This window comes from Antechinus flavipes, chromosome 2, assembly GCF_016432865.1.
Source record: "Antechinus flavipes isolate AdamAnt ecotype Samford, QLD, Australia chromosome 2, AdamAnt_v2, whole genome shotgun sequence".
Taxonomy (NCBI): Eukaryota; Metazoa; Chordata; class Mammalia; order Dasyuromorphia; family Dasyuridae; genus Antechinus; species Antechinus flavipes.
In genome coordinates this window covers 550,295,940-550,306,510 of record NC_067399.1, presented here as the reverse complement: position 1 = coordinate 550,306,510, position 10,571 = coordinate 550,295,940, and the positions used below count along the sequence as shown (strand labels likewise).

The window sequence follows — 10,571 nt, the reverse complement described above, 5'->3', positions numbered from 1 at the left end:
ACTCAAATGAATTTTTGGTTGAGGATTGTGATCAGTGTTTAGATTTTATAAAAAGGTGTACATTATTGATGCAAGAAATACATTTAAATTTCAAAGGGATCTTGCAATGTAAAATTGGTTTAAAATAATGAAATTGTGAAGAGATCTGAAATTTTCTTTCTTTTTTTTTTAAATAACTTTTTATTAACAGAATCCATGCCAGGGTAATTTTTTACAGCATTATCCCTTACACTCACTTCTGTTCTAATTTTTCCCCTCTACCCCCTCCCCCAGATGGCAAGCAGTCCTTTACATGTTAAATAGGTTACAGTATATCCTAGATACAATATATGTGTCCAGAACCGAACAGTTCTCTTGTTGCACAGGGAGAATTGGATTCAGAAGGTATAAATAACCCGGGAAGAAAAACAAAACAAAAATGCAAGCAGTTTATATTCATTTCCCAGTGTTCTTTTTTTGGGTGCAGTTGCTTCTGTCCATCCTTGATCAATTGAAACTGAATTAGCTCTCTTTATCGAAGAGATCCACTTCCATCAGAATACATCCACAAACAGTATCATTGTTGAGGTCTATAATGATCTCCTGGTTCTGCTCATTTCACTTTAGCATCAGTTCATGTAAGTCTCGCCAGTCCTCTCTGTATTCATCCTGCTGGTCATTTCTTACAGAACAATATATTCCATAACATTCATATACCACAATTTACTCAACCTTTTTCCAATTGATGGGCATCCATTCATTTTCCAGCTTCTAGCTACTACAGACAGGGCTGCCACAAAAATTTTGGCACATACAGGTCCCTTTCCCTTCTTTAGTATCTCTTTGGGGTATAAGCCCAGTAGTAGCACTGCTGGATCAAAGGGTATGCACAGTTTGATAACTTTTTGAGCATAGTTCCAAATTGCTCTCCAGAATGGGTGGATGTGTTCACAATTCCACCAACAATGTATCAGTGTCCTTATTTTCCCACATCCCCTCCAACATTCCGCATTTTCTTTCCCAGTCATTCTAGCCACTCTGACAGGTGTGTAGTGGTATCACAGAGTTGTCTTAATTTGCATTTCTCTGATTAATAATGATTTGGAGCATATTTTCATATAGCTATAAATAGCTTTAATTTCTTCGTCTGAGAATTGTCTGTTCATATCCTTTGACTATTTATCAATTGGAGAATGGCTTAATTTCTTATAAATTAGAGTAAATTCTCTCTATATTTTGGAAATGAAGCCTTTATCAGAACCTTTGACTGTAAAAGTGTTTTCCCAGTTTATTGTTTCCCTTCTAATCTTGTCTGCATTTATTTTGTTTGTACAAAAACTTTTCAATTTGATATAATCAAAATTTCCTATTTTGTGGTCAATAGTGATCTCTAATTCTTCTTTGGTCATAAATTCCTCCTTTTTCCACAGGTCTGAGAGGTAAACTATCCTATGCTCTTCCAATTTATTTATAATCTCATTCTTTATGCCTAGGTCATGAACCCATTTTGACCTTATCTTGGTGTATGGTGTTAAGTGTGGGTCAATGCCTAGTTTCTGCCATACTAATTTCCAATTTTCCCAGCAATTTTTGTCAAATAATGCGTTCTTATCCCAAAAACTGGGGTCTTTGAGTTTGTCAAACACTAGATTATTAAAGTTATTGGCTGTTTTGTCCTTTGAACCTAACCTATTCCATTGATCAACAAGTCTATTTCTTAGCCAATACCAGATGGTTTTAGTAACTGCTGCTTTATAATATAATTTTAGATCTGGTACAACAAGGCCACCTTCATTTGATTTTTTTTTTCATTAATTCCCTTGAAATTCTTGACCTTTTGTTTTTCCATATGAACTTTGTAGTTATTTTTTCTAGGTCATCAAAATAGTTTTTTGGGAGTCTGATTGGTATAGCGCTAAATAAATAGATTAGTTTAGGTAGTATTGTCATCTTTATTATATTTGCTCACCCAATCCAAGAGCATTTAATATTTTTCCAGTTGGTTAGATCAGACTTAATTTATGTGGAAAGTGTTTTGTAGTTTTGCTCATAAAGTTTCTGATTTTCCCTTGGCAGATAGATTCCTAAATATTTTATACAATCAGTAGTTACTTTAAATGGAATTTCTCTTTGTAACTCTAACTGTTGGGTTTTGTTAGTGATATATAAGAATGCTGATGACTTATGTGGGTTTATTTTGTATCCTGCAAATTTGCTGAAGGTGTGGATTATTTCTAATAACTTTTTAGTAGAGTCTCTGGAGTTCTCTAAGTATACCATCATATCATCAGCAAAGAGTGATAATTTGGTTTCCCCATTGCCTATTCTTATTCCTTTAATCTCTTTCTCAACTCTTATTGCCAAAGCTAGCATTTCTAATACAATATTAAATAGCAACAGTGATAGTGGGCAACCTTGTTTCACTCCTGATCTTATTGGGAATGGTTGCCATTTGTCCCCATTACATATGATGCTTACTGCTGGTTTTAAATAGATGCTACTGATTATTTTAAGGAAAAGTCCATTTATTCCTATGCTCTCAAGAGTTTTTAATAGGAATGGATGTTGGTTTTTATCAAATGCTTTTTCTGCATCTATTAAGATGATTATATAGTTTTTGTTACTTTGATTATTAATATGGCCAATTATACTGATAGTTTTCCTAATATTGAACCAGCCCTGCATTCCTGGTATAAATCCTACTTGATCGTGGTGTATTATCCTGGGGATGATTTTCTGTAGTCTTTTTGCTAATATCTTATTTAAGATTTTAGCATCAATATTCATTAGGGAGATTGGTCTATAATTTTCTTTCTCTGTTTTCAACCTACCTGGTTTAGATATCAGTATCATGTCTGTGTCGTAAAAGGAATTTGGTAGGACTCCTTCATTCCCTATTTTTTCAAATAGTTTATAAAGTATTGGGGCTAATTGTTCTTTGAATGTTTGGTAGAATTCACATGTAAATCCATCTGGTCCCAGGGATTTTTTTTTAAGGGAGTTGATTAATAGCTTGTTCTATTTCTTTTTCTGAAATGGGACTATTTAAGCAATTTACTTCCTCCTCTGATAATCTGGGAAGCCTATATTTTTTGGAGGTAGTCATCCATTTTGCTTAGGTTATCAAATTTATTGGCATAAAGTTGGGGAAAGTAACCCCTTATTATTTCTTTAATTTCCTCTTCATTGGTGGAAAGTTCTCCCTTTTCATTTTTAAGACTACTAATTTGATTTCCCTCTCTCCTTTTTCTAATCAGATTTACCAAAGGTTTATCAATTTTATTGGTTTTTTCATAAAACCAACTCTTAATTTTATTTATTAGTTCAATAGTTTTTTACTTTCTATATTATTAATTTCTCCTTTTAATTTTAGAATTTCAAGTTTAATAATTGATTGAGAGTTTTTAATTTGGTCTTTTTTTTAGCTTTTTAAGTTGAAGGTCCAATTCATTGATCTTCTCTTTCTGTATTTTATTCAAGTAAGCCTCTAAGGATATAAAATTTCCCATATTACCGCTTTGGCTGCATCCCATAAATTTTGATATGATGTCTCACTGTTGTCATTATCTTGAATGAAATTATTAATTGTGTCTCTAATTTGCTGTTTCACCCAATCATTCTTTAAGATGAGATTATTTAGTTTCCAATTACTTTTTGGTCTATTTACACCTAACTTTTTGTTGAATGTAGTTTTTATTGCATTGTGATCTGAAAAGAAAGCATTTACTATTTCTGCCTTCCTGCATTTAATTTTGAGGTCTTTATGTCCTAATATATGGTCAATTTTTGTGTAGGCTCCATGAACTGCTGAGAAGAAAGTATACTCCTTACTGTCACCATTAAGTATTCTCCAGAGATTTATCATATCTAATTTTTCTAATATTCTATTTACCTCTTTAATTTCTTTCTTATTTGTTTTGTGATTTTATTTATCTAAATCTGAGAGTGCAAAATTGAGATCTCCCACTATTATAGTTTTGCTGTCTATTTCTTCTCGCAACTCTCTTAACTTCTCCTTTAGGAAGTTAGATGCTATACCACTTGGTGCATATATGTTTAATACTGATATTGCTTCATTGTCTATAGTACCCTTTAGCAAGATATAGTTTCCTTTCTTATCTCTTTTAATTAGATCAATTTTTGCTTTTGCTTGATCTGAGATAAGGATGGCTACCTCTGCCTTTCTGACTTCATCTGAAGCATAATAGATTCTGCTCCAGCCTTTTACCTTTCCTCTGTATGTATCTCCCTGTTTTAAATGTGTTTCCTGTAAACAACATATTGTAGGGTTCTGACTTTTGATCCAGTCCTGCTATCTGCCTCCTCTTTATGGGAGAGTTCATCCCATTCACATTTATGATTAAAATTACTAATTCTGTATTTCCTGCCATCCTAATATTCCCCAGATTATACTTTTCTTTTTCTTGCCCTCCTTTCCTTCTTCCCTAGTATTAAACTTATTGGTCCTACTTGTGTCGCACAGCTCTCCCTCTTTAGTATCCCTCCCTATTCTTTTTGAATCCCTTCCCCTTTCTTGTACCCTTCCCTTATTACTCTTTTTCCTTTTTCCTTTTCCTCTCCCACTTTTTAATGAAGTGCGAGAAGAATCTCTGTAAAACAAATATGTCAATATTTCCTCTTTGAGCCAACTCTGATGAGAGTAGGATTCACACAATGTTCCTCCCCCTCTCTAAGTTCCCTCAGATATGAGAGGTTTCCTTTGCCTCGTCGTTGCATGTAGTTTCCCTCTTTTTATTTCCCCCTTTCCCTTTTTCTGACACTATCCCCTTTCCATTTCTACTTCCCTTTTTTATGTTATATCAGTAAAATCAAATTATACATATGGTTTTTATGTATATCTACAACAGAAATACAGTTCTCAAGAGTTCCTTTTACCTTTTTCTACTTCTCTTGAGTCCTGTTGTTGGACATCAAATTTTTTGTTTAAGTCTGGTTTTTTCCTTAGAAATAAATGGAATTCCTCTGTTTCATTAAATGTCCATCTTCTTCCATGGAAAAAAATACTCAGCTTAGCTGGATAGTTTATTCTTGGCTGCATTCCAAGCTCTTTTGCCTTTCGGAATATCTGATTCCTAGCCCTTTGATCCTTTAATGTTGAGGCATCCAGATCTTGCGTGACCGTTATTGTGGCATCTTGGTATTTGAACTATTTTTTCCTGGCTGCTTGTAAAATTTATTCTTCAGTCTAAAAATGCTGAAGTTTGGCCACAATATTCCTTGGAGTCTTTATTTTAGGGTCTTTTTCAGAAGGTGTTCGATGAATTCTTTCAACGCCTATTTTACCTTCTGGTTCTATTACTTCTGGGCAGTTCTCTTTGATGATTTCCTGTAAGATAGTATCTAGGCTCTTTTTTCATCATAATTTTCAGGTAGTCCAGTGATCCTCAGGTTATCTCTCCTAGATCTATTTTCCACGTCTATTGTTTTTCCAAATAAATATTTAACATTTTTTCCCAATCTTTCATTTTTTTGGTTTTGCTTGACTGATCCTTGATGTCTCAATGAATCAGTCATTTCTATTTGTTCAGTTCTGATTTTTAGTGAGTTATTTTCATCATTAGCTTTTTTTTTACTTCTTTTTGTATATGTCCAATTGAGTTGTTTTGATCTATGGAATTTTTTTCCATTTCACTAATTTTTTTTTTTTTTTTTTTTTTTTAGTGAGTTATTTTCTTTTTCCAATTCACAAATTCTGTTTCCCTGCACTTCTTGGGAGTTTTTTACCTTTTCGAATTCACATTTTAGGAAGTTGTTGCTCTCTTGCATAGCTTCTCTTTCCTTTCCCCATTTTTCTTCTAGTTCTCTTTTAAGGTTTTTAATAGTCTCTTCTAGGAGAGCCTTTTGTATTGGAGACCAACAATTGTCTGGAGACTGTCTGCTATTAGTCTCTTCAGTATTGAAAAGCTGTTTTCTTTCTGTATAGAAACTATCAATCGTTCTTTTGATTTTTTTACTCATTTTGTTAAAGCCTGTGGGGTCTGCCTTCAGAGCCAGGAGGTTACCAGCTTCCTCTGCAGAGCAGTGAAAGGTGTATGGACCGGTAGCTGTCCTGCCAGCCAGCTACAAAAGGCAGTGAGGTACTGGAATGCTCTGGGAAAGAGTTCCCCACCTGGGAGTAACTCAGGCCTGCAGGGCCAACCTGGGAAAGTGCCCTGCAAAGAACCCTCCACTATGTGAGATAACAACTGCCCTGGGGCTAGATGCTGAGCAGTGAGAGTTTCACTATCCCAAGGCAAAGCCTGCCCTGGGGCTGTGGGCATTAGCAGTTGAACAGTGAGTGGATTTGCAGGGACCAGAAGTGTCTGCCCTGGAAGCACAGTCTGCTGGGGAAGTTCTATTGTCCCAGGCTGAGCTCCCCACTGTGCCAATTAGAGGCTGCCCAGTTGTGCCCCCCCTGCCGTGCAGATTAGTAATTGCCCTGCAAAAGCCCCAAACTGCATGATGTGGCTGCAGGGCTGCGTTACAGTCTGCTTGAGTCACTTCTGGGTTTGAGTGGTTACAGCCAGATCTTGTTATGTTCTGGTGTTTTTTAGAGTACCCTCTGTTTTAGGCTTTATTTTCTCTGCCAGTTTACTGCTTTGTAATCAAGGCAGAGCAGTTAGCCTATAGCAGAGTTGTCTCTATACCTTCTCTAGCCACAGAGATCACCCCTGCCCCCGGTCTGCTCAGGACACTAGTCTCTCACTGCCTGTGCTAGTCTGTTCCTGGCCCCTTAGGACAAATCTTTCCTGATGATCTTCCAGATTGACTTGGGCTGGTAAGTTATAGTGCTTCTAATCTTCATGAATTTAATCAGTGAAGAGCTATTTTTGAGGCTGAATTAAATAGTTGGTTTTGAGGGGAATGAGAGGAGCTTAGAAAGTCAGGTGTGCCTTCTCCGCCATCTTGGCTCCGCCCCCAGAAGTCCGAGATCTGAAACTTTCAAGCTTTCATTGATATTGAAGCAGTGTGATATAATGGCTAGAGAGCTGTCTTCAAAACTAGGAAGACAGGTTTCATTTCTACATCAAACATATTGGCTATGGCACCTTGGACAGATCATAATCCTATAGGACTCTGGGAGTCTTTCCAAGATTGTAGGTTACAGCTAAGGTCCTCATTTGTATTGGTAGAAAGCTTCCTATAATGGGAATTCTCTGTAACAATGAAATCAGAGGTCCACTACCTATACTCTCTCTATTATTTGATTGATACTGTTTTATGTCCAGTTATAACATCTACAGAAATGCATATCTTTGGCACTTGCAGCTCTCTAGATGGTAGGTGCTTATGAGGGTTTGTGCTTTATTGACCTATCCAGGTAAATCCAGGGTCAACCCTACATCATGATAAGACAATAGAGTAATAAAAGACATTTGTTTCATGCTACATTTCCCATTAGATTTTGAATGCCTTGAGAGCAGGGACTGTTTTTACCTTTCTTTGTATCCCCACTGTTTAGTATGGTGCCTGATATGTGTTTAGTTGTTTTCAGTTGTGTCCTACTCTTTGTGACTCTTTTTGGTTTTCTTGGCAAAGATACTGAATTGATTTGCCATTTCCTTCTCCATTTCATTCTACAGGTGAGGAATTGAGGTAAAGAGGGTTGAGTAAATTGCCCAAGGTTATATAACTAGTAAGTATCTGAAGCCAAATCTAAACTCATGAAGATGATTCTTTTTTATTCTAAGTCCAGTATTCTCTTCACTGCAGTGTCTATCTACTCCATCAAAAAATTGTTAATTTGTCTCTACATGTTTAATTACTAAAGAGTGGCGGATTCAAATCCAGTTCTCTAAAATTCTATTCCATCTTGCAGTATCAATTTTTATGTCTATCTGCATTTTGAATATGTATTTTTATGTTGTGGGAAGGTTAATTGAGCATTGTAAATTAACTACTGGATTGATTTCCCTTTTATTGATGCTTAAGGACATTCTTTTTATGCTTTCCCTATTCTTATTCACTGTTTTCCTTTGTTAGTCACAGAATAATTTACTATAAAGAGAAATTTGATTTCTCTTTATAGGAGACAGAATTTGTGAAAGACTTTATGTAGAAAGATAGGTTGAACAAAGTATCTATCCAGCCATAATATGGATGGGCCCCTCTCTAAATGTGAGCAATAAGAGAAATTCCCTTGTATATAACAACTACTTGTGTGACAAACATGAATTTTTAGACTGCATATCTAAAAATAGAGAACTAAAAAGAAAAAAGAGACAAAAGAGACTACCCTAGTTGGATTGGTAGTCTTCATAAAGCTTGAATATGATTTCAATGAGGGGAGCCCCAAAACTCTCTTTCTCTTTCTCTGTTCTCTTTGGGGGAGAACACTAAGCTCTCCCTTGAGAGACCCACCCCAGAGAATCAAGATAAAGTGGTTTTCATTCTGTTATCTAGGTGGAGATTCCAACCCTATTGAATTGGAAATTAGCCCAGAGACACTCATTCAAATTTTCTCTTCTGATACCACCTCAAACTGCACCTCTCCCCTCCCCCCATCAAGAACTGCTAGTCTAGGCTTCTATTATAAAGTGAGACAATTTGGGGCTCAGTCCTTGCAGAGGACCTAACATGCCATGCTAAGGAACCTCTCTCCATCTGGCAGAGTAGTAACCCTCTGCCCACTGAAATGATATTCTCTTTCAGCATTATCTCCTCTTTATCTCTCTCATCTATTTCCCTAACAAGACTTTATACCTCTCTGCGGGATTTCTCTGTTAGAAACTTTACTTCTCGGTCGGGACTTTGTCACCAAGGAATTCAGTCTTTCTGTTCATGCATAGCAAAGGCTGACTTCCCAATGCCAATTATAAATTTCTTTTACCAGTCTAGCTTTTTGGGTTCATAAATTCCTTTACAAAGGACTCCTGTACCACCAGAAGGGGTTCCCACAACTCCTTGCCCTGCACCCAATCCTAGGGGAATCTAGGGAACTCTGAACCTCTTCATTTGGTTCCCTGAACCCCAAACCTGCCATTAATCTCATCATTTGGTTCCCTGACCAGGAATCTAGGGGAGCCAAACCTCATCACTTTGAAGCACCTGTCTTCAGAGGACTGTATTTTATTTTAGTAACAAAAGGAAATTTTATTAAACAAAATAAATCTGCAACAAAGTATTCTGAAAATGAAAAGTTCTCCTTGGTAAAGAGCCCCGAAATTAGCATTCCCTAATGTCACAGAATTTCAGGAAAGTTTAATTTAAAAGAGATCCTATTATATATTTTCTATCTCTGGGAGTGTAAGCAATTTTAGCAAAACCCACTTTAGTACTTTTTTGCTGATTAATATTTTATCAAGTAGAACTATTATTAGTGATGCTTACCACATTGCCATCTGCTGGTAGAAAGTCTGTCTATGGATGCTAGGTCTTCAGATATGATCTCTTCATAGTTTACTCATCTTCTAGTGTAGTAAAGTCCCAGCATCATAGGTTCAGTCATAAAAACAAAAACAAAAACAAAAAAACAAATAAGACCAGCCTGAGGTTCAGTAATGTAGAGGAAAGAGTATTAGATTGAAGGAAATGGTTCACAACTGATCTTTGTCTCCACCTTTCTGATGTTCAGTAAAACTTTTTTTTTTTCTTTTTCTTCAGTTTCTTCATATGTAAAGTCAGGGGTTCAATGACCTCTAAATTCCTTTACAATTCATAATCTGCAATTATATGAACTCACTGATGATTTATTCCACCCCACATTTGAATAAGAATATATTGTGTATTACTTAACAAATGGCCATCCAACCTTTGCTTGAACTCTTCTAGTGTTAGGATTTCTCTCTTGAGGACCTTATCAGCTCTGATGAATTCAACTATCATCTCCATGCAGATTACTTCAAAATCAACTTTACCTCTCTCCTGAACTATAGTTCTTTATATTTAATTGCTACTCCTCCTTCTACCTTCTCTCTCCCTCCTCCTTCTCCTCCTTCCCTTCTTCCCCCTCTCTCCCTACTCTTCTTCCTCTTTCCTCTCCTCTTGTTCCTTCCTCTCTTCTCTTCCCTCTTCTTCTCTTCATCCTCTTCCTTTCCCTCTTCTCTTCCCCCTTCTCCTCTTTTTCTCCCTCTCCTCTTTCCCTTCTTCCTCCTCCTCCTTATTCCCCTCTATTCTTCCTCTTCCCCCTTTCTTGCTCCCCCCTTCCTTCCTCCCTTCTCCTCCTTCTTTTCCTTCTCTTTCTCTTCCTTTTTCCCCCTTTACTTCTCCTCTCCCCTTCTCCCTTCCCTCTACTTTTCTTCCTCTTCTTCCTCTCCTTCCTTCCTTTCCTCCTCTTCCTCTCTCTTGCCCTCCTCTTCTTTTTCCTTCTCTTCTTCCCTTCCTTTCCCTCTCCCCCTCCCCTTCCTACTACCCTTTCTCCTCTTTTTCATCCTCCTCCTCCTTCCCTTCTCCTCATTCCCTCTTTCTTCCTCTCCCTCCTCTTCCTTCTCTTCCTACCCCTCCTTTTCTTTTTCTTCCTCCTCCTCCTTCTCTTTTTCTTCTCCTCCTTCCTCTCCTTCTCCTCACACACCTCCCCTTCTCCTCCACACACATTCCCTTCTTCTCCACACACATTCCCTTCTTCCTTCTTCATCTTTTTTCCTCCTCTTCCT

The 10,571-nt window shown here is 36.9% G+C and overlaps 1 protein-coding gene across 1 annotated transcript in view; it reads left to right on the top strand.

Annotated features, from left to right (window-relative positions):
- ENTREP2 (endosomal transmembrane epsin interactor 2) overlaps positions 1–10,571 on the top strand; it is a 597,828-nt gene that overhangs the window by 96,289 nt on the left and 490,968 nt on the right. The window lies entirely within an intron of this gene.